Source organism: Camelus ferus, chromosome 3 (genome assembly GCF_009834535.1).
Source record: "Camelus ferus isolate YT-003-E chromosome 3, BCGSAC_Cfer_1.0, whole genome shotgun sequence".
In the NCBI taxonomy this organism is placed as follows: Eukaryota; Metazoa; Chordata; class Mammalia; order Artiodactyla; family Camelidae; genus Camelus; species Camelus ferus.
The window spans coordinates 77,170,260-77,190,606 of record NC_045698.1 but is presented as its reverse complement, the minus strand read 5'-3'; the positions used below and the strand labels follow the sequence as shown (position 1 = coordinate 77,190,606).

Here is a 20,347-nt window from a genome sequence, read left to right as displayed (position 1 = left end):
ATGCCAGACAAGGTACAGTGTGTTTCCCCACTGGTGTCCTGAGCCCTCCTATAGCAGATGCCAGGGCAAGGCCCTTTCACTGTAGAGGGGTTGGGTAAATCCACAGATTCCCACTCATAATGACTTTTCTCATGTTGGACTACTTCTGAGGAGGGAAGGACCCTCCAAGTGCAGTGTTTCTGAGCTCATGAGAAGACGCAATTAAAAGCCAGTTTTGGAGGTGGCCATTTGGGGCCCCAGATGGATGGATGGCCTGGCTGGGGAGAGGGGGATGTAGTCCACTCTGGAGATTACCAGGTAACAAAAGCTACAGTTATTTGCAGGTGGCATGGAGCTGGGTGGGGCAACAGAACAGGTGCTAAAGTGTCGTGAAATGTGGATTGAACATGGAAGAGAATGTCTCCAAGAAAGAAATGACATTGTTGTGGAGAGTTGTGATGGGCAGGTGTGAATTCTGGAGAGAACTATTCAGCCCACTTAGGACATAAGGTAGATAATGAGGGAGATGTTGTCATCTGACAAAGAAAATGTCTTGTGGACTGGGCAGGTGGAAATGTGAAGTGTTGAAGAGACTTGTTAGGTTACCACCTAAGCTCCACCATCCTGTGTGCAGCTTATTCTATGGAAATACGTCACTTAAAATTTGACTGTTCTTCAAGAATCCATTTTGTGCTGGACCAGCTGGCAGCCCTGCCATCTTGTTACAAACTGTATCACCTCTCCTTTCCACAGTAAGATGCTTGGTACTGGGCTTATATTCAAATGACCAAAATAAAATCACTAAAGAGAAGTGAAAAGTATAACACTTTCCAACTCTGAAATCAGTATCGGGTTAGACAGTCTCCATCTTTTATTTGTGTCTTTTGTTCTCTTTGCCAGGTGTCATCTCACACCTAATTCTATTCCGTTTGTTTCTTACCACTTCCTTGTAGAAATCCAGACCTCAGCCTAGAAGCCAAGCTCTGTGAGGGCAGAACGTATGACTGCTTTGTTCACAATCATATACTCAATGCCTGGTGCCTGCCTGGCAGAGTATGTGCTCAATAAATGTTTGTTGAATAAATAGAGAGAGTGAGGGGTGTAGAGCAGAAAATTGGGGAAAAGGAGAAGAGATGCTTCTGAACAGTGAGTCTGGCCTTGAGTCCCTTTAACCAGTGCCACCACTTTGGAAGATGTACCTTAAATTTTCATAAATGCTCATCTGAAAAATAGGGGTAATTATGCCTGTCTTGCAGGATTGTTGTGGTGATTAGAGGAACATATATAAAATACTCACCTCTGCATCTGAGCTAGAGTAGGAATGCAGTAAATTATAATCATTATTGTTATTATTGGTTTGCTTATTCCATATATTCAATCTTTCTGGTGTTCTTTTAACAATAGCCAAGGAGATCTTAAGAAAATTAAGCCTGTATTAATCCACATAGTTTGCAATTTGGTTTTTTAAAACTCAGCAATACACATTCATGTTCTTATTTTCTCTTTTCTCACTTGAGAAGATGCCCAGACGCAAACAACCAGCCACATTTAGGTTGAACAGCAATTTCCAGCCAGCATACAAATACTCTGATAATTCATTTAGCACACAAGTCAATTGTGCAGTGGATTTCCAAGCAGACTCTTGGCCTTGTGTATCAAGAGGATTATACCTGCCGTCTACTCTCTCTGGCTGTACTGTGGTGAGGATTACCAAGTTGATATGTATTATGTACTTTGAGCTGCAGGGAGGAAAGGTGTCATAGGAACACTAAGTATTAAATTGCTTTAACTCAATGGCAGATTGGAGGCTTTACCCCCCCCCCCAATAGGGAAATAATAAACCATGATTTCCACAAATAATTCAGTTCCCTTATGGCTTTTTATACATGTGTGAATTTATATACAAAATAGAGAATAATTCTAAAATGTATGAATTTGCTCCTGTTTAAATATCTCAAAGCTAATTAGTTGTTTAGTTTTCCCAAGTTCTAATGGTAACATTTCATACATATGTTGGACCCTCACAGCACAGAGTCGAGTCATCAAATGCGATTGCATTTATGATCAAGGCAAAATGCCTAATTAAACAAGTAATTAGCCTTGAGGAGAGAAATGAGCACAAAAGTCCAATTAAGGAATCTGTTAACTGTTCTTCCCGGTGACACAACCCACAGCTATTCCATATGCAGTTACTCTGATCATAGGGATTATGTATGATCCTCTGAAATGCACAACAGCAAAAGTGAAAACACTAAGGAAAGGTAGTGAACTTGAATACAATATAGCAGAATAACAGTTACACTGGGAGCCGGGAAACCTGGGTTTTAGTTCAGCTACCACTCATAAACTGTGTGACTTAGGATGAAGTACCTTCACCTTCCTAGTTCCTCAGTTTCTGATTATAGAAGCTGGATGTGATTTCTAAAGTTCCTTCCAGTGCTGATATTTTTCAAGCTTGTGTTGTGGGATTCCTCCCTTTCAATTCTGATTTTGGAAACCACTTGCTTCCTAGCACCATGCCTGCCAATCAAATAGCATCACTGCCAGCAACTTATAAGGTAGGTCTGTCAGTGCAAGAGAGGCTTCTGCCTGATCCAGTTTTGTTTACAGTGGCAGCATTTCAGCACATCCTCTGTGCTTTCAGTGGGAAGCAGCCAGGCAGCAAAATTGCTCTTGCATAAACAAATCCAGCTGCAGGGCATCTTCAAAATGCTCCCTATGTGTTTTTCAATTTAGCCTACTATTAAAATTTTAAAGCACAGTTTAGAACTACAGTGTGCAGTCTTCTGTTCCAAAATGAATCCAGGTTTCTTATGACTGGATTTGGGGTAGCAGGGGACGGTGAGAGGGAAGGGGGATGTTTGGAGAGAGGAGATATTTTAGAATGTGGGGCATGACTTGCCTTGGATCCCTGCTGTCTCAACACTCATCACCTATGCCTCATGCAAGGGCTTCAGATCCCTCTTCCCACAACCCTGCCAGTTCAGAGCTGCAGGTGAACTGCAGACCAAGAGAAGGAGTGGAGCAGGGCCAGCCTAACTGGCAGATGCAGTGGGTGGCTTGGATGAGAGGTGTGGTCTGAGAAGTGGTGGGTCTGGGTTGGCAGGAGTGAAAGCCGTGGACAGAAAGGACACCTGAAGCAGGAGGAGCAAAGCAGTAAGGCATGGAGGAAGAAGGAGCATAGTATATTTGAATAATGCAACTAGTTCTAGTGGCTTTGCATTTAATGAAGAAAAAAACAAGAGATGAGATAGAAAGAGAGGCAGTGACCAGTCATGTAAAGCCTTCTAGGACTGTGTTGTGCTGCCCAGATACCCCCTGTAGCAATGAAGAATTCATTCTCTAGCTCCTACTCACCCAAGGTCACACCCCTTACCCTAGGAGCCATTACACCCAACGATTTGTCAATGTTGGGTGGTTGGGCAGATAAAAGGCTCTCAAGAGTACTTCCTAATACATCTCCTGAATGCTAACCTGCAACTCAGATTCTGCTTCTCCAGGAGCACAACCCTTTCTAGAGAGATTGATGGTACCCTGTTGGCAATGGTGAAACACCAAAAGGTTGTAAACAGGGGTGATCCCTGATCAGATTTGCAATTTTAAAAGATGACTCTGTGGCCTTATGTGGAGGGTGTACTGAAGTGGGCAAATGCAGAGGAATAGTGTAATGTGGGCAATGACCTTGGTACAATGTAGCCTCCAAATACACAATCAGGAAGCTATCACAGCCAAGCTCTCCCACCCAACAGAAAAGCTCACTGTGGAAATGAAAATGCTCAAATCACATAGTTCATTAAATCAATCCAAAACACACAGCAAGAAGCAAAGTGGCAAGAAAGGGAGTAAGTTAACAGAGTTAGACTAGGCTGTAAGCAGGTGAAAGGACCATGCTAGCTGAGTTGCGTTTATATGTCCTTCTGTCCCTACCCTCACTCGCATCAGCCATCCCACTGATGGTGTGGTTACAAGGACCTAAACTGAGGTTGCAGCAAAGGGCCCACAGAGGGAAGGTACCTGAGGCCAAAGATACACTTGCATTATTGAAGGTGGACAGGGCAAGTCCACCTGGTCACAGCTGCAGCTTTCCAAATAGCCTGCTGAAAAGCTACAAGTTTTATCTGTACTACATAAGCAGAGCAGACATGGAGCCTGTCGGCAATCATAGTCATACTGGGTGTCACCATTGGGTGACTGATAAGGAATGACAGATCACTGTCACCCCAGTGAAAGCAAAATCATCCCTTTTTTTTTATTTGAAGTATAGCTGATTTACAGTGTTGTGTTAGTTTCTGGTGTACAGCATAGTGATTCAGTTATACATACATATGCTTTTTCACATTCTTTATCATTATAGGTTATTACGAACTATTGAACGTAGTTCCCTGTTCTATATAGTAGGACCTTGTTGTTTGTCTATTTTATATGTAGTAGTTAGTATCTGCAAATCCCAAACTCCTAATTTAACCCTCACCCTTCTTCCCCACCTTGTAACCATAAGTTTGTTTTCTATTTCTATGTCTGTGAGTCTGTTTCTTTTTTTAAAAAAAGTTTGTGCCATTTTTTAAGATTCCATATATAAGTGATATCATGTGATAGTTGTCTTTTCTATCTGACTTACTTCACTTAGTATGATAATCTCTAGGTCCATCCATGTTGCTGCAAATGGCAAATTTTCATTCTTTTTTATGGCTGAGTAGTATTCCATTGTATATGTATATACCACATCTTTTTCCAGTCATCTGCTGATGGACATTTAGGTTGCTTCCATGTCTTGACTATTGTAAATAGTGCTGCACAATCATCCCTTTCTGTCTACAAGCAACTCTCTTGTTTGCTGTATTGTATTTTCTATTAGTTCTACGTATTCTTTGCATGTCTCACAGGTTAATAACTTACTATTTTTTAACATATCTTTTGAATTCTACCGAAGTTTCACATGGTACTCGCTTAATCATTCTCTATTCTTAAACATCCTGTTAGTTTTGCCTGTATTTCAGAAGCTCTTTGTTTGCTTGCTGCCAATACTTCATACTTCTTAAGAGTTGCATGAGTCGAGTATGTTCTGTCTTTTATAGCAAGATTGAAAATTCCTAAATACTACAGCAAATGCACATTGCAAATAAAGACTGGAGGGGTTTTTTTTTTGGCAAAAGTAGAGCCTATAAATAATGTGGTTTTGACTTAGAGAAGTGGCTGTGGAGATTGAAGAGAAATGACTGTGGAGATTCAAGAGCAATTCCATAAGGTAAAGTGAGCAGAAAGGCTGATTGATTTGAAGTTGTTGGTGAATGTGATGGATGGACCTTGACATCTTTTCCATCCCCCTTCTCCCTCCCAGTGTTGAGGCTAGAAAATCTACATACTCATTAGCAGCCTCTCTTTTCTTGGGGGTGGCCACCAGTCACAGTTCTAGCCAATGAGATATATTTGGAAGTCTGCTAAGGTATTCTGTGAACGTGGTTTCTTTTCTTAATAATAAAAAAGACAGAAATAGCTGGAGATGTCCCTCCCATCATCTTCCTATCTTAAACAAAGAACTGATGCTTGGAGTTGTGACAACCATTGTGTCACTTATCATGATGTGAGAAGCCACTGACAGAGTGGAAATAGAGGAAGAGACTGGGACTTGATGACATCTTTAAGCTGTTTCTTCAGCTCTGAGCTGCCAGCTTTCAGACCTATTGTTATGGGAGGAAAATGAACCCTATTGTTAAGCCACCATGGGCTGGAGTTTCTGCTACTAGTAGCCAAACACATTCTAAATTTTCAGCGCAAAGGGGAAAAGAGGCAAAATAACTTAGTCAATAGGCCCAGACTTTGATGCAAAGACACCGCGAAATACAGCCTTTCTTTTAGGTGACAATGAACCCAACTACAAATTAGAAGATCTCTTCCTAATATAGGGGACAACCAGCAGTATTTTCCATAGGAGGGTCCAAATGGCTGGTGCTCAGCAAAGCAAAATCAATTTCCTGTCCTCCCCTGGTTCTCTAGCATCCCATAATCGCAAACCACTTCAGACTGATTCAGTTAGAATCTTGGAGGTGTTGAGTCCCCAAATCAACATTTTTAAAAGCTCCTCAGATGATTCTAATGAACAGCCAGGGTTGAGAACCTCTGCTTTTAGTGAATACATCTGTTTGGGGATGACAATACAGTCATCATTGTCTCTTTCTAAACTTTGTGTACCATTGAGCATAGTTATATGTCTCTCTGAGCAGAAGTGGGAACTATCAGAACATTAGGAATTTACAAATACCTCTTTCGTAGATTCACTATAAGACTACGAATCTTGAATGCAGGCTGCAGACCCATGCTTTCTAGAGCGTCAAGATAAGTCCGTAGAGTGACATACTGCCTTTCTACTACATTTTTCTGTCAACTGCTGCATGTGTCACCAAAACTTTCCCACACTTGTCCACGCAGCAAAGAGAAATCACCCCACTGCTCTCCTTCTGTCTGCCAATTTTTTCTACAGTCTAGATTCCTTTTTCAGACGACAAGCCTTTTTTTTCCAGAGTGGAAAATATTTCTAGTATGCTTTTATCAAAGGCCTTCTCTGATGTCTCAGTTCAGTCTTACCTTTGTAGTGGTTATAGTGTTTCTGACCATAAAATTCAGGTATGCAAAAATGTGAAAACCTGTATTTTCCATAACTGACTCTAATTTCTGCCTTGAGGCCCCATTCTATGTGATGGCAGAACTGGAAATAAGACAATTCTCAGTAAACATGATCCATTCAGGGTTTTTCTCCTTCCCTCCCACCTTCGCCCTGGGGAGTTGGGAGGAGACTAATAGAACATCTGGACATAGAGGGGGCTCATCTGGTCCTTGGTTATCATCTGTCCATGCTGGCATCCTCTCCTGTGTCCTTGTTCCTTGGAGTCATCAGTTGTCAGCATCTCTCCCCGCTGGCATCCACAGAAGCAACCGAGTTCCCGTCTGGCCTTTGATATGAGGACAGTGCTGACATCTGCTCTTGGGCCGCCTCTTCCCAATATGAAGCATCTGCTCATCTGCCAGGCCTCCTTGAAATATTCCTGTACCCATCTTGCACAAGCATGGATGCACTCCTGGCCCCTCTGGGCTGTGGGAGACTTGGGACTAACCTGCTATGCTGAAATTTCTTCTTCCTGACTCACACACTAGGGCAAAGGGCAAGACAATCTCAGACCTTCGTCATTTTCCTGGGACCCCCTGGGAAGACAAGGCAGACTCTTGGCTCTTGAGCCCCCCAATTCCTGTTAGCCCAGAAAGGGGTCAGCCTTGTGCTAGAGACCCACAGCAGTGTCTCCCCACTTCGCCCTCATTCATAGCCGGTGGGGTCTTCATCAGTCAGAGTAAATAGGGAAAATGCTGGCCCAAAGTATGGGAACACTCTAGGGATAAAAACCATTCATCTTTAAACATATATTAATTAATTTTAATTAAACTTATTAAAGTTTGCATAATGTTTTAATTAAACTTGTTAAACTATTACATTAATTAATATTATATTACATTAGTACTTAAAAAATATTATTCTACTATGCCTCCTTGTATACTTGGGAAGTCTGCCTCCAATTCGCTCATTATCAAGAAAAATTGGTGCATTAAAAAACTAGACACAGCAAAACAGGATTACTTTCTAATGGTGGGAATACCAGTGCCCATTTTTTCTCTTACATCCCCTTATCTGCATTTTTCGTATTTCTACCGTGAACATTTTTGCTTTATGTTTCTATAGTTAACACATCTGGAAAATGTCCAGCTAAACATCTGTTGAAAAGATAAGGATAAAGGAAAAGATTGATAAATTCAATCACATAACAATGTAAAATCTAAATAAGGCAAAAACACCTCCATAAACAAAATAAAAAGACAAATGACAGAGTAAAGAAGAAAACTTCTCGCACATGAGAGAAAAAGGATTCATGAAAAAAATGAATACCATAGCAAACTGTGTGTATTAAACTGTGTAACCTATACAATAGGCTGTCAGAAAATAAAAGCAAATGGCCAAAAACGTAAAAAGAACCTCACTCAATTATAGAAATGCAAATCAAAACAAAGCTGAGTTATCACTTTTACTTAGATTTGCAAAGTGAAAAAAATGTATAAAACTCAATAATTGGTTAGGGCATAGGGACAGATATTTCATTTTTTGAGAATATAAACTTGAGTAACTTTTTTTGGAGAAATTTGGCAAACTGATCAAAATTTTAAGTTTATATCTAGGAACTCCTTGCAAAAGTTTGTACACCAGCTAAATAAGGACATGAACAAGGTTGTGAACAAGCACAATCATTGCAAGAGTGTCTGTAACAGCCAAATAAAAGAGGGAAAAAAGGTGGAAACAGCTTATAGGACCATCCAAAGGGGATTGGTTAAATACATTCTTGTACGTTGCTATAATCAAATACCATATAACTGTTTGGAACAAACATGAAGTGGGTATCATATTCTAACATGGAAAATCCTCTAAGATATGTTATTAACTGAAAAACCAATGTTCAGGACAGGATGAACAGTATAATGCTCCTCTTCATGTAAATACATAATATCAGTGTTTATGTAGACACAGATGATATTTGGGGGGAGTAAACAGGACTGTTAACAATTTCTCTACAGTTTGAATGGTCTAACCAAGTTCATGTTTATAGTTCATTGTTTAATGTCAACCATAATTATGTACCTGTAGAACTAGATAATTCTGTTTTCGTATAGAATTTCAGTTTAAAAAAAATGAGGATTCAGTTAATAAAAAGGCAGTAATACATAGAATTTCATGAAGTCCATCCATCCTCATCATTGGTTCTTAATAAGTGTGATAAAAGTTACAGCCCTGAGCTGCCCAGTGCAGCAGACTTGCATGGCTTTTGAGCACTTGAAATGTGTCTCATCCTGATTGTGATGGGCTGCACATGTATAACACACACCAGATTCTGAAAACATGTTATGAAGAAAAGAATGTAAATGATCTCTCTGTAGTATGTTATATTTATTACATGTCGAAATAATATTGGGGTATATTGGATAAGTAAAAGTAATTTCACCTATTTCTTTTTAAAATGTGGTTACTGAAAAGTTACAAATTTTTGACAATTTGAACATTATAAATGTCATTAGAGTTATATTCGTAATATTTCTATTGGACAACACTACTGGAAAGTCTCTGTCCACATGCTCAAGCTGTTGTTTACATTCCCTCAGTCTGTCCATGTACCCCAAGTCAGACAGCCCATTCCAGCTACAGATGAGGCACAAGCTGCGGAGCGCTGTGTGCTTGGGCTGGTACAGACTGGGTCGCCACGGAAATGTGTTGCCTGAGCTGCACATTAGAGTGATGCTGTCGGTCTTGGTTCAGGGTCACTGATAACAACATGCTTTTGGAGTTCGTTGTTTTAACTGATGAATGGATATTTTGCTGACTTTTATCCCAGAATCTTTATAGAGGACCTTTATAAGGAAGGTGGTATTAACTAGAGTTGTACTTCTCCTGACCAACGTTTACTGAGCCTTTCTATATGCCACGCACAGTTTCAGGTTCTTTACATCTCTTACCTTACTTGATCTTCACAACAACTTGCTGATACAGGTACCATGATTTTCCCCATGGAGAGTTGAGACGTTAAGAGTTGTTGCTCACAGTGACTGAGCCCTTAAATGCAACTCTGACCCAAAAGCCCAGGTTCTAAATCTCTACACATTTATGAATGAATCCCATAAACAGTAGACCTGATCAGGCTTTCCTTCTGGTGATGGCTGCTGGAAAGCTTGGAGCACAAGAAGTGCGTAAGGGTAGCAGTCTTGCACTGTCCTCATTTCTGGCTGTATTGTATACCCTTATATTTGTTTTCTTTCTTTTTTAAAAAAAATCTCCTAATTAAATCCATTTTCCATATTTTATATATCCAGGTAAGTTGCCACACAGCATCCTTCTTTTAGATGAAGGCATTGTATGCACTCCTCAGATTCTCATGGCCTCGTCTGTCTCCCAGACCATGACTGCCTGCTCTGCCTCCCTCATCACTGTGACATTGGCTTTGTTTAGTGTGATGCCCACACTCCATATCTCTCTTCCTCTCACCATTTCTGAACTTAAATGAAGTGCCAAAGGGACCAAGTGATACAACCAGGAATTGCAGAGGTGTTATCTCTATAAGGTGACCTTTAACCAAGGGGTAAATGGAGATGGGAGGAAGACAGCAGGTAAACATTCTCTCTGTTCCTATGTCCAGTGGACCATTTCAAGGAACAGATTTTCTGAACAGACTCTAGAAATATCCCCTGTGGTCACAGAAACTGCTGCATCTTTTCCAATCTTGTGAACAAGTAGCCAGTTAGTATTTGCTTGCTCTTCTTACCTGTTTTAATTCCTTTTTCCTCACTCTCACTGCCCTGGGATTATACCTCCCAATAAAGAACTACCTCCTTCTCTCTCTCTCTCTCTCAGTTTGTTAAGTAGAGGAATGGCAAATCAACTCTCTTTCCTTGAAGTATCTACCTTTTCCTGCCCTTGGATGTCAGAGCTCCTGAAACAGGCATTTGGACTAAAACTGAGACTTACACCATCCGTTCCCTTGGTCCTCAGGCCTTCAAACGCAGACTGAATCACATTACCAGCCTTCCTGTTCTCCAGCTTGCAAATGGTAGATACAGAATTATCTCTTAACTTGCCTCAGTCTATTTTCCAGGAAACAAAACTAAAGCTGTAGAGAAGTGAATTAATTAGTTTTCTAAACAAGCTGGCCAGGTTGTAGTTAACTTTGTATTCTGCCCTACAGAATGCAGATATTTACTGCTGGAGCAGGGCAGCTGCGGAAGGACTATAACAGCCATACCAGAATTTTTAATAGTGGTTACCAACCTGGTCATTATAATTTTCTAATTTTTGTCATTGTTGTCATCACCACAATTACCTTTCCCCCTGGAGAATCTGGTGGGTACAGACATTATAAAACCACAGATGGATGGTCACCACAGGGCCCTTCACTTCTGTCTGATTTGGCTGCAGATTCAGAGGTCCCCAGTCCCCCTTTCAGGTTTGATAATTCACTAGAATGACTCACAGAATTCAGGAAAGTACTTTGCTTATGATTACTGGTTTATTAGAAAGGATTTAACTCACAGATAGCCGATTGGAAGAAGTGCGTAGGGCAGGGGGCAGGTTGGGGGCTGTGTGAAGAGCTTCCATGCCCTCTGGGTGCACTGCCCTCCCAGCACATCGATGTGTACTTCAACCTGGAAGCTCTCCAAGCCTTACTGTTCAAGAGACTTTATGGAATTTTCATTACATGGGCATGATAGATTAAATCACTGCCCATGGGTAATTGAACTCAATCTCCAGCCCCACTCCCTTTCATAAAGGCAGGGCTGAAAATTCCAACCCTCTAGTTACTTGCTTTGTCTTTCTGTAGACCAGCCCCTATTCGAAACTATCTAGGGAACCCATCCTGAGTCACTTCATAAACTCAGATATGTTTGTAGGGGCACATTATGAGTAATAGAAGACACTTCCATTACTCAGGAATTTCCAAAGGTTTTAGGAGCTCTGTGCCAGAAATTGAGGCAAAGACCAAATAACTCTATTTTATTATACCACACCTGTGTATCCTTCCAGAGATACTTAATGTATATACAAATATATATTTTATGCCACTTGAAAAAATCCATAGAATAATACATGCATTATACCTTATCTTGCTTTTTTTTATCTAGCAGTTTATCTTAGCAGTCAACCCATTTTAGAACACAAAGCATATCCTCCTTTTTTATTGACTGTATTCTATTATATGGAAGTATTATAATTCATATCACTAGTCCCAACTTATAGACATTAAAGTTAGTTCAGTGTTTTGCTGCTATGAACAACCAGAAGTAACATTGCTGACTCACAGTGTAGATGGGTGTCAATTTTGATTGCACCATCAGATGCCGTCCACAGTGTTGCACCAACTTACACTCCCTCCAAGAATACCCGAGGATGCCTTTTTCCCCTTACTGTTGTCATTACAATATGTCTCAAACTTATTAATCATTGTCAATGTGATAACTAAAAATAATTGTTCTTAATATAATTTTATTGATAGTGCTTCTATTGGAAATGATATTAAGTATATTTTCCAGTTTCAAGAGCCATTTGTATCACATTTTCTGTAATCAATCTGTTACATACTTTGACCATTTTACTATTGGGTTTGTGAATTTATTGACTTGTAGGAGATCTTTATATATTAGGAGAATTGCTCTTCAGGAAAAGCATGAAAGGAGTGAGAGAAGCAGAATAGGGAAGGGGTAATAAGAATGGAACAAAGGAGAACTTTGGGTGCTCATACATCTCCCTGCAGAGTTGTCTGTCCCCTATTAAGATAAGTGGTCCCAGTATCAGTGCGTGGTTGATTGTGAGCATACTTCTAGGACACAATGGGTCACTTTGGCTGAAGTCAGTTCTCTGGAGGAGGGGGGCAGCTGTAAGCCATCAGCAGCCAACAGGTACAGCAGCTGGAAAAGGGTGCTCTGACCTGGTCACGGGGATTGGGTGGGCCAACAAAATAATGTCCACCATAGGAGGTGAAAACGAGTGTTTCATTTTGGACATGGTAAGTTGGATACATTGGAGATATCAAGGGTCAAGTAAACAGTTGGAAAGTCTGTAACCCAGAGAAGAAGGTCTGTACGAAACAGATGAATTTGGTAGTGGTCAGCATATAGATAGTATTTATTACGTGGCTATCTCTCTACTGATAATAGAAAAAGCACTAGCATATACAGCAAAGTGAAAAAAGCCAGATGCAGAATAGTGTTTGATACGGTCTTTATGTAAGAGAAGGGGAAAATAAGAATCCACACACTCACACATACACTCATACATATGCAGATATTCACACATACATAAGGAAACTCTGGAAGAATACGCAAGGAGCTAATAAAAGTTTACCTGAAGGGTACATGGCTAGGGGTGGATGGGGACAGGAACAGATATGAAACTTCATGAAGTATTTTTATATAATTTCTATTTTTACCTTCTTGCCTATTGTAAAAATAAATGCAATTTTTTTTTTAATTTTTAAAGGAAAGAAAACCATGTGGATAGTTGAGATCTTCTATGAAGAAAGGAAGGAAAAGAGAAGAGGCCCCAGATCCAAAGCCTAAAGAATATCAACGTTTAGAATTCTGGTTCTGAAGGAAGGACCAGCAAAATGCAAGAAGCAGGTAAGGCCAGAGGTTGAGGGAAAAAACTAGGAGTAAGTGGTGTTAAGATTTCATTCATGGGAACAGTGGTATGTGAGCCATTGTTAAACCACTGGGAGCTTGATTCTGGGAGTATTTATTTCCATGATGGAAAAAGGAAAATGCTACAGATCAGGGTGTTTTCCCCTCCTTGGGACCAGTTTTCTAGCACACCACTGCCAGCATGGAAGTTAGGAGAAGGGACCCTCTATGAATAGGGGAGAGTATTCAGCAGCATGAAATGCTACTCAGAGGCCAAATGAGACAAGGACAGAAATATATCTATCATTTGTAGGGCCAGCAGCACAGAGGTCATTGATGACTCAGCAAGAGCAGTTTCAGTGGAGAGGTGGGCGTGCAAGCCTGCCCTGGAGGGAAGAGTGAAGAAGTAAAGACACTAAGTACTGGCCTCTCTTCCTATCAGTTTTCCTGGAAGGGGAGGAGTGAAATCAGTAAATTGGTGATTTGGGATCAAGGAAGGAAAATGTATGTGTTTTAAGATGAGTAATACTAGAACTGACATGTACACTGATATGATTCCCCAGGGGAGAGGAAATGTTGGAGAGAGAGAAGACCAGAGCATGGCCCTTGAGATAGCATCCCAAGCCCACAATTAGATAGGAAGGACATTTCCTCCCATTAGATAGGAAGGACATTTCTTCCACTAGAGGAAGAAGTTTCCAAGCAGCATCTGTGATGGGGTGATGCCCAGGTACAGAGGCCCTGCCAACTCCCTGCCTGCAGAAGTTCTTTACCAACACCTTGACATTGTTAAGACAGCGCACACATGTGCCTTTCTCTGAGACATGTAAGCGATTAGGAAATCTCTACGTGTTCTCAGTATCTGAAGTGGAGCTGGAGAACATACCTAAATTCTCAGAATTCTGGCCATGGGATAAAGGGAAGCTGCTGAAGAGTATAAATATCCTGGGCAGATGTGCTCCCAAGGAAAGGTTAGAGGTGATTATGTGTCAAGGTCTCACTGTCTGCCACTTCTAGATTACGCTTGACTTCAAAAAAGGTGCTAATGTTTGATTAATGCTTTCTTGCTTTTAGTAGCTCAGCTAAAAGCACAGCTTCCAGGGAACAGGTGGTACGTTAACTGAAACATAAAAGAAAGAGATTAAAAATGCCTGGGATGAGAATGAGAAAGGCCTTTAGAAGATGAAAGTGATGATTTCCTTAATTGTTTCAAAAAGGCAAGGGCTGATCTTTCATTCAGAGAACAGTATTCCAGCCCCAGTAGCCGTTTTCTACCATCTTCTAACTATTTTGCAGCTATACAGACAAATGCCTTTGATGAATCACACTTGAATGGGGTTTGTGCTATGCTAACTGGGTGTTCATAGAGCTATGTATCACTTGTTTCTGAAAATTCTGTTGTTGCTCTGTTATTACCTAAACGTGTGTGCGTGACATGTGACTTGCGTTCTTTCCCAGCTTGGTGTCAGAGGTGATTTTTTCCAGTGGTTCACAGCTGAAACTATTACATGAAGAATGAGTTCCTCTTTGCAACTGCTGGATTTTAAAATAGTTCCATTAAAATTCAAATGAAGATGTCTGTCTGTGAACAGTGTATCCAGGTCAATGTCTGTTGTTCACTGCATCTGACCAATTGGCAGCCTCTTGTATTTCAGTGGTGTTTAAGTGCATCCGAAGAGTTCAGGTGCATCTGAACCAGGGTTTGGTCCTCAGCCACCTTGTTCTCAATGGCAAAATATCATGAGGGAAGATTTCTCTCACCCTATTTGGAAAGGTGTCTTAGGACAGGCTACTTGGGAGCAAAACCTGAGACTGGGATTCTTGTGTAAGCAATGTGTTGTCAGAGTGAGAGAGTAACTCAGGAAGAACCCGTAAGGGAGTGAGGGAAGCAGAACCAGGGAAGGGAAATTATTAGGAAAAGATGTTTCAGGAGAAGTCTGGCCTCAGCCTTCTCTCACTGGGAACTCTGGAGAATGTATTGTACCCCGGTGTGTTCTGTCAGTCATGGGTTACAGACCACCCTCCCATTGGGTAATAATCTCGCTGGCTTCTCTGCTTAAGGACATCCTCATTGGCAGAGGGCAGGTGCCCAACGAGGCAGCTGTGCACTGCTTTGAGCAGCCAACACCTGCAGCAAATGGAGCCGGGCGGGAGCTCCAGCCTAGAAAAGGAGGATCTGGGTGGGATACTAATAGCATCTGCCTCAGAGAACAAATGGCAGTGGTGGTTCAAATTCCAGGCCATCACCCAGGAGCAGATCCAGCAGGGAATGTGAGTTCCCCTAAGCTGTGCCATTTGGATAATTGTTGGCAGTTCCTGAATGCTCAGTCATGGGACTTCTCAGTAATGAAAACAGAGCTGCCAAGTGATACCAATTGATCCAAGAACTAGAATTAGAAAGATATTCAGCCCACAAGCCTGCTGTTTCTGTTCCCCTACGTAAGGGTTGTTAAATATTTTGAGGGCAACTCCGTGTAGAAAACTACACATCAAATGCACAATTTTTTTTTTTAGAAATGCTTGTATTTCACCAAGTTTGATACCATTAGAATTGTCCATATAAGGTAAGGATGATATCATGATATGAGCCCAGCTGTCCTTTTTGAAAGTTAAGTCTCACAGGGCAAAACCCTGTTAGGATGAGTAATACAAGGAGAGGCACAGGACAATTTCCTAGGTACATGACGCTATATTGTTAGGAGAAGAAGAAGTACATTGTGTGCCCTGTGTTGTCAGAAACCAAAGGTGACTTGAGTAACTCATTCCCCAAGGTTAGCAGATGAGCAAACAACACAAATCAATACTTGGTCTGCAGCACATTAACCACAGAGGGAGACTCCCCTGCAGATTTCAATGTTCTTGTTCTATCTTCTACTGAAAGATACTTTCTCAAGCCATGGATTTCGAGATCTGAAAGGTCCATTATGAAATTTCTTGTTCGTGATTAATGCTCTGGGCCAGGTAGGACTGGGATGCTGATGGTAGAACCTGAGTGCGGGAGCTTGGTCATCTGCATAGTTGCTGAGTGGTGGAATTTCCAGGCAGGATAGTAGTACACTGGAGAAGAAACCTGGGGTAAGAACACTGAGGTGAATTCAAGGTGGAGGAGAGAGAGTGTCTTGCACCTAAAAGGAATACTCTCCCTGAGACAGGAACCAAGGTGGGTTCCAAAGAGAGCAGATGGGGAGAAACGTGATTGAGTGCCTGCAGAAATGATAGAAGTCATCCCAAGAGAGCATTTGGAAGGCAAGAACTGTGTCCCTTATTTTTCTGAAAACTCCCAGACACCCATCTCTGTACATGGAGGGTACATGCCTGACTAGCTGGAAGCTCTTTGCATATTTGAGTTTTCCATTGTCCTCCAGAATGCCTGATGTTTTTAGTAAGAGCTTACTAAGTACATGTTTACTCAATATTGTGTTGTCATTAATGTTCTACAGGCCACTTAGTTATAACTTATTCAGATTTAAACAGGAGGTATTAACTGGGCACCTGTGTGAAAGGATAGCTTTTTGAGAAGTGCTATGTTTATAAATCACCTCAAGAAGCCTTTAAACTTCTGAATTTCCACATCTTTAATTAAATGACTCAGTGAGGAAATTTTGTTTCCTGGCTTCTTGACAGCCCCAAATTTCTCAGAACAGATTTTTGTAGGTAAATGCAGCAGCTCTCTGGGTGCTAACCTACTGCTCTTTCCACGTCGATGAAAATAGCATGGTGATAAATGCTGTACCCAGGAGTAAGTATAAGAATCTCCTGGAGATCTTGGTAAAATACAGACTTCTAAAAAACATCCTAGAGATTATCAGTTATTAGGTCTAAGGTGGAGCTCAGAAATCTCATTCATAAGAAGCACTCAGGTTGTTCTGATGCAGATGTGTTTCAGTAGGCTATTGTCACAATAAAATTGCATCACAAACCACTCAAATCTCAGGAGCAGACAACAATAAGCTGCTACTTCTCGCTCCCGCATCTGTAGGTGAGCTAGAGTACAGTCTATCCAGGCTGGACTAGGCTCCAAGCTGTTGGTTGGGTTCAGATCTGCTGCACTTGTCTCTCATCCTTCTTGAACCAGCATCTGCCTGAGGCAGGCTCTTCTCGTGGAGATGAGCAAGAGTATGAGGTAACAGGCTCAACCACTCAGGCACTGCCAAGCCTCTGCTCATCTCATCCTCTGACATCCCATTGGCCAAAGGAAGTAACCAGAGCAGAAATCAAGGGAGGAGAAATAAACTATTTTTGTGGAATCCTGGTGGGGAAAGTCAATATTTACTGAATGATAATTTAATCTATCACAATGTCTTATAAAAACTCTGTACATCAAAAAGCACTGCAGTCTTTGGAACCATCCAGAAAAGGTGAATGCAAGATCAGCTGTTTATTTAGTTAGTGACTCAGCAAATATTTATAAATGCCAGCCAGATGCCAGCCAGATGGGTAATTAGTATTGTTTATCTGTAAGGAGTCCACTCCAGAGGCACATAAGTACAAAGATAATTACAAGGCAATGTGCCGGTTACCATATAAGAGAAGTAACAAGATTTATTTTTAAGAAACCTAAAACCAACCTGATAAAAGCAAAACGTAATACTCTATGTGAGCCAGCAATTGGAAAGTATCCTTAACATGGGGAAAATTTAGATTCAGATCGTAAGATGAATCCAAGTCCCAGAGTACTCTCTGGAGAAGATGGCTGCAAATGATGGAAGTGGCTCCTGAAATGTTCCAGGCTCACAGATTGTAGACACAAGGGCAAGAAGAGGCCTGGGTTACCGTTAGCTTAGCAACCAGCAAAAGTCGAAGAGATGACATTCATTGGCCCAGATGGGGGCACATCATTCCTGTGATGCTAACTGGCCCAATATGGATTATAGTCTTCCTCCTGAAGGGAGAAGCAGAACTTACCGCCCATCACTCATGCGGGGTGACTTCCCAAGAGAGTATCAAGACACTTGCAGAAGAAATATCTCCAATCTGGAATACTCTACAGCTGAAATAAATAGACTTTGATGGAAAATGATGTCCCAATTCCCCTGGGAACCTAGTTCTGCACCTGGCACTTCAGTGCAGGGAGCAAAGGAGCACAAAAAGAGGCTTTCTCCCTGGATTCTTTTTCCCCAGCTCTGAAAAGGTGAAGCCTGGGATGAGAAGAACTTTCCTCTCCCACAACAAAAGCTGAAAACTTAAACCCACCTTGCGCCTAACCACCAGTCTTTCTGGAAACCCTTCCCCTCTTTGTCTCTTTGTGTTCTGCAGCTATTGGAAGTGGAGTGCTCAGAGAAGTACCTGACCTTGTTTGTCAGATGAGAAATAGAAAATGCTGACCCTGAATTCTATTTGCTCCCGCTGCTAACCTAGCAGTACTGCAGAATTTCAGACACTTCAGCAGCTTCTGTCAGGCTGGGGGTGTAGAATAATGAGTGCATAAAGCTCAGTGACAGAAGCCCTCTCCGTCCTCCAGAGGGAGGGATGCCATTAGCAAGGAGTAAGCACAAAAAGGAGTGATATGTAGGCGTGCCCAGGAGAAAGGCCACTTCGAGCCAATACCATTTGACCTGCTGGTACTGTTTCAACTCAGAACCATTTTTCTGCTTTGTGGTGTTGTCTGGGTCCTGCCATTAATTTTGTCAGAGGAAGAAAGTGAGCCCATAAGGACAAAGACACTACCTTATTCATTTCCAGAACTTAACATGAAACCCAGATTTAAAGAGGCAGAGACATCAAGTAGGATGTCTTTTGCAGATTTGAAAGGTGAATAGCTTTTACTTTCAACTTGCAAAAGAGAGACACAGGTTTGGAGATGTTAAGAGACTAGCTTCAGAACACAGAGCTAGTCAATAGCAATGTCTCAACTAGGTACCTTTGCAGATAAGCAATAGAATACAACTCTAACATATTTAACCAAAAATGTCATTTATTAGAGGAATCTTGGGATATTGAGAGGATGGAAATCTAGAAAGCCAAATCATTAAAACAAACAAACAAACAAACAAACAAACAAACAAACTCCTGTCCTCATAAGGGTTAGGACAGATACAAAGAGAGCAAGGATTTCTCAACCATCTCACTCAGGATTCAGTTTGCTCCAACATTTTTTACCCTTTTGCCATCACTCTGCTCAAAATGGTCCACGTCCTAGGAGGAAGTGTTAGATTGCCAACCACTTGGAGAGAGGCAGGCAAGACACTATCTCTAAGACTTAGAGTCCCATCAAGTCAACATTCAGGGGGGAAAGGTTATTCCCCTAAAAGAAAATGAGGTGCTGTTAGAATAGGTGCTGGGTGACTACAAAATTCAAGCATCCAGCAGCTCATGAACATGGGAGCTAAAGTTTGTACTCTGTCTTTCCCTAGGCCAGCATGGTATAGGCAGAGGTTCTCCTGCCCCTTTGTCTAAAGATACTTTTGGTTGTTTCAGTAGGAAAGAGGGCTCTGGTGGACGGCAAGCAGCCAGAGATGCTGTGGATAATCCTGCAGTTCACAGGACTGCCCTCCACAAAAAAGAGCTATCCAGTCCACAGTGTCGATAGTGCCAAGTTTGAGAAACCGATACAAGTAAAGACAGGGAATTGAGGTAATACACTGTGTGTGTTTACAAAATTTCAGTGATTCAATTTGGTGGAAGTATAAATTACATACAGAAAAGTAAAAGGAAAAAAACTTTAAAAAACAGTTTCAGACCAGATTTTGTGGGGTCTTGAATCACAGGCTAAGTTGTCTAGACTATATTTAATAGGATTAGAAGCTTTTCAGCCAAAAATTCTATCTTAATTGCCTGGGCGTGGCAGATCTCTATTTATTCTGGAGTTAACCTCTAGGAGATTTCTGGAGCACATGATTAAATGACATGAGACTATCAATGACAAGACTTCGTCAGTGTCCGCTATCCTGGGCGGACTCTCAGGGTCTGTTCCTAGAGTGTTGCTTCTCTGTGCTTCTCATATCTCTTGGGTATATGATTTTGGAAAAGTCATTGCTTCTTAAGAGTAGATCTTCCGCTAAAGAGAGTAACACTATTATCAAGTAATATAATAACATAGTAAAAAGAGTAGTAGTGAAAGGTAGTATCAAGTAACACTCAAGTAATACAGCTATCAAATGATCTTTATTCTTCCAGAACAAGCTGTTTTTAAAATTAACATATTTTACTAGTTCATATTTTTTTCACACCTCCG

General features: G+C 41.2%; 1 long non-coding RNA gene across 2 annotated transcripts in view; it reads left to right on the top strand.

Moving 5' to 3' along the window:
* LOC116662659 overlaps positions 1 to 20,347 on the top strand; it is an 87,128-nt gene that overhangs the window by 17,158 nt on the left and 49,623 nt on the right. For both annotated transcript variants that reach the window (XR_004318637.1, XR_004318638.1), the window contains one exon: positions 13,034 to 13,173. This is a non-coding gene — a long non-coding RNA (uncharacterized LOC116662659). The remainder of the gene's footprint in view (positions 1 to 13,033; positions 13,174 to 20,347) is intronic.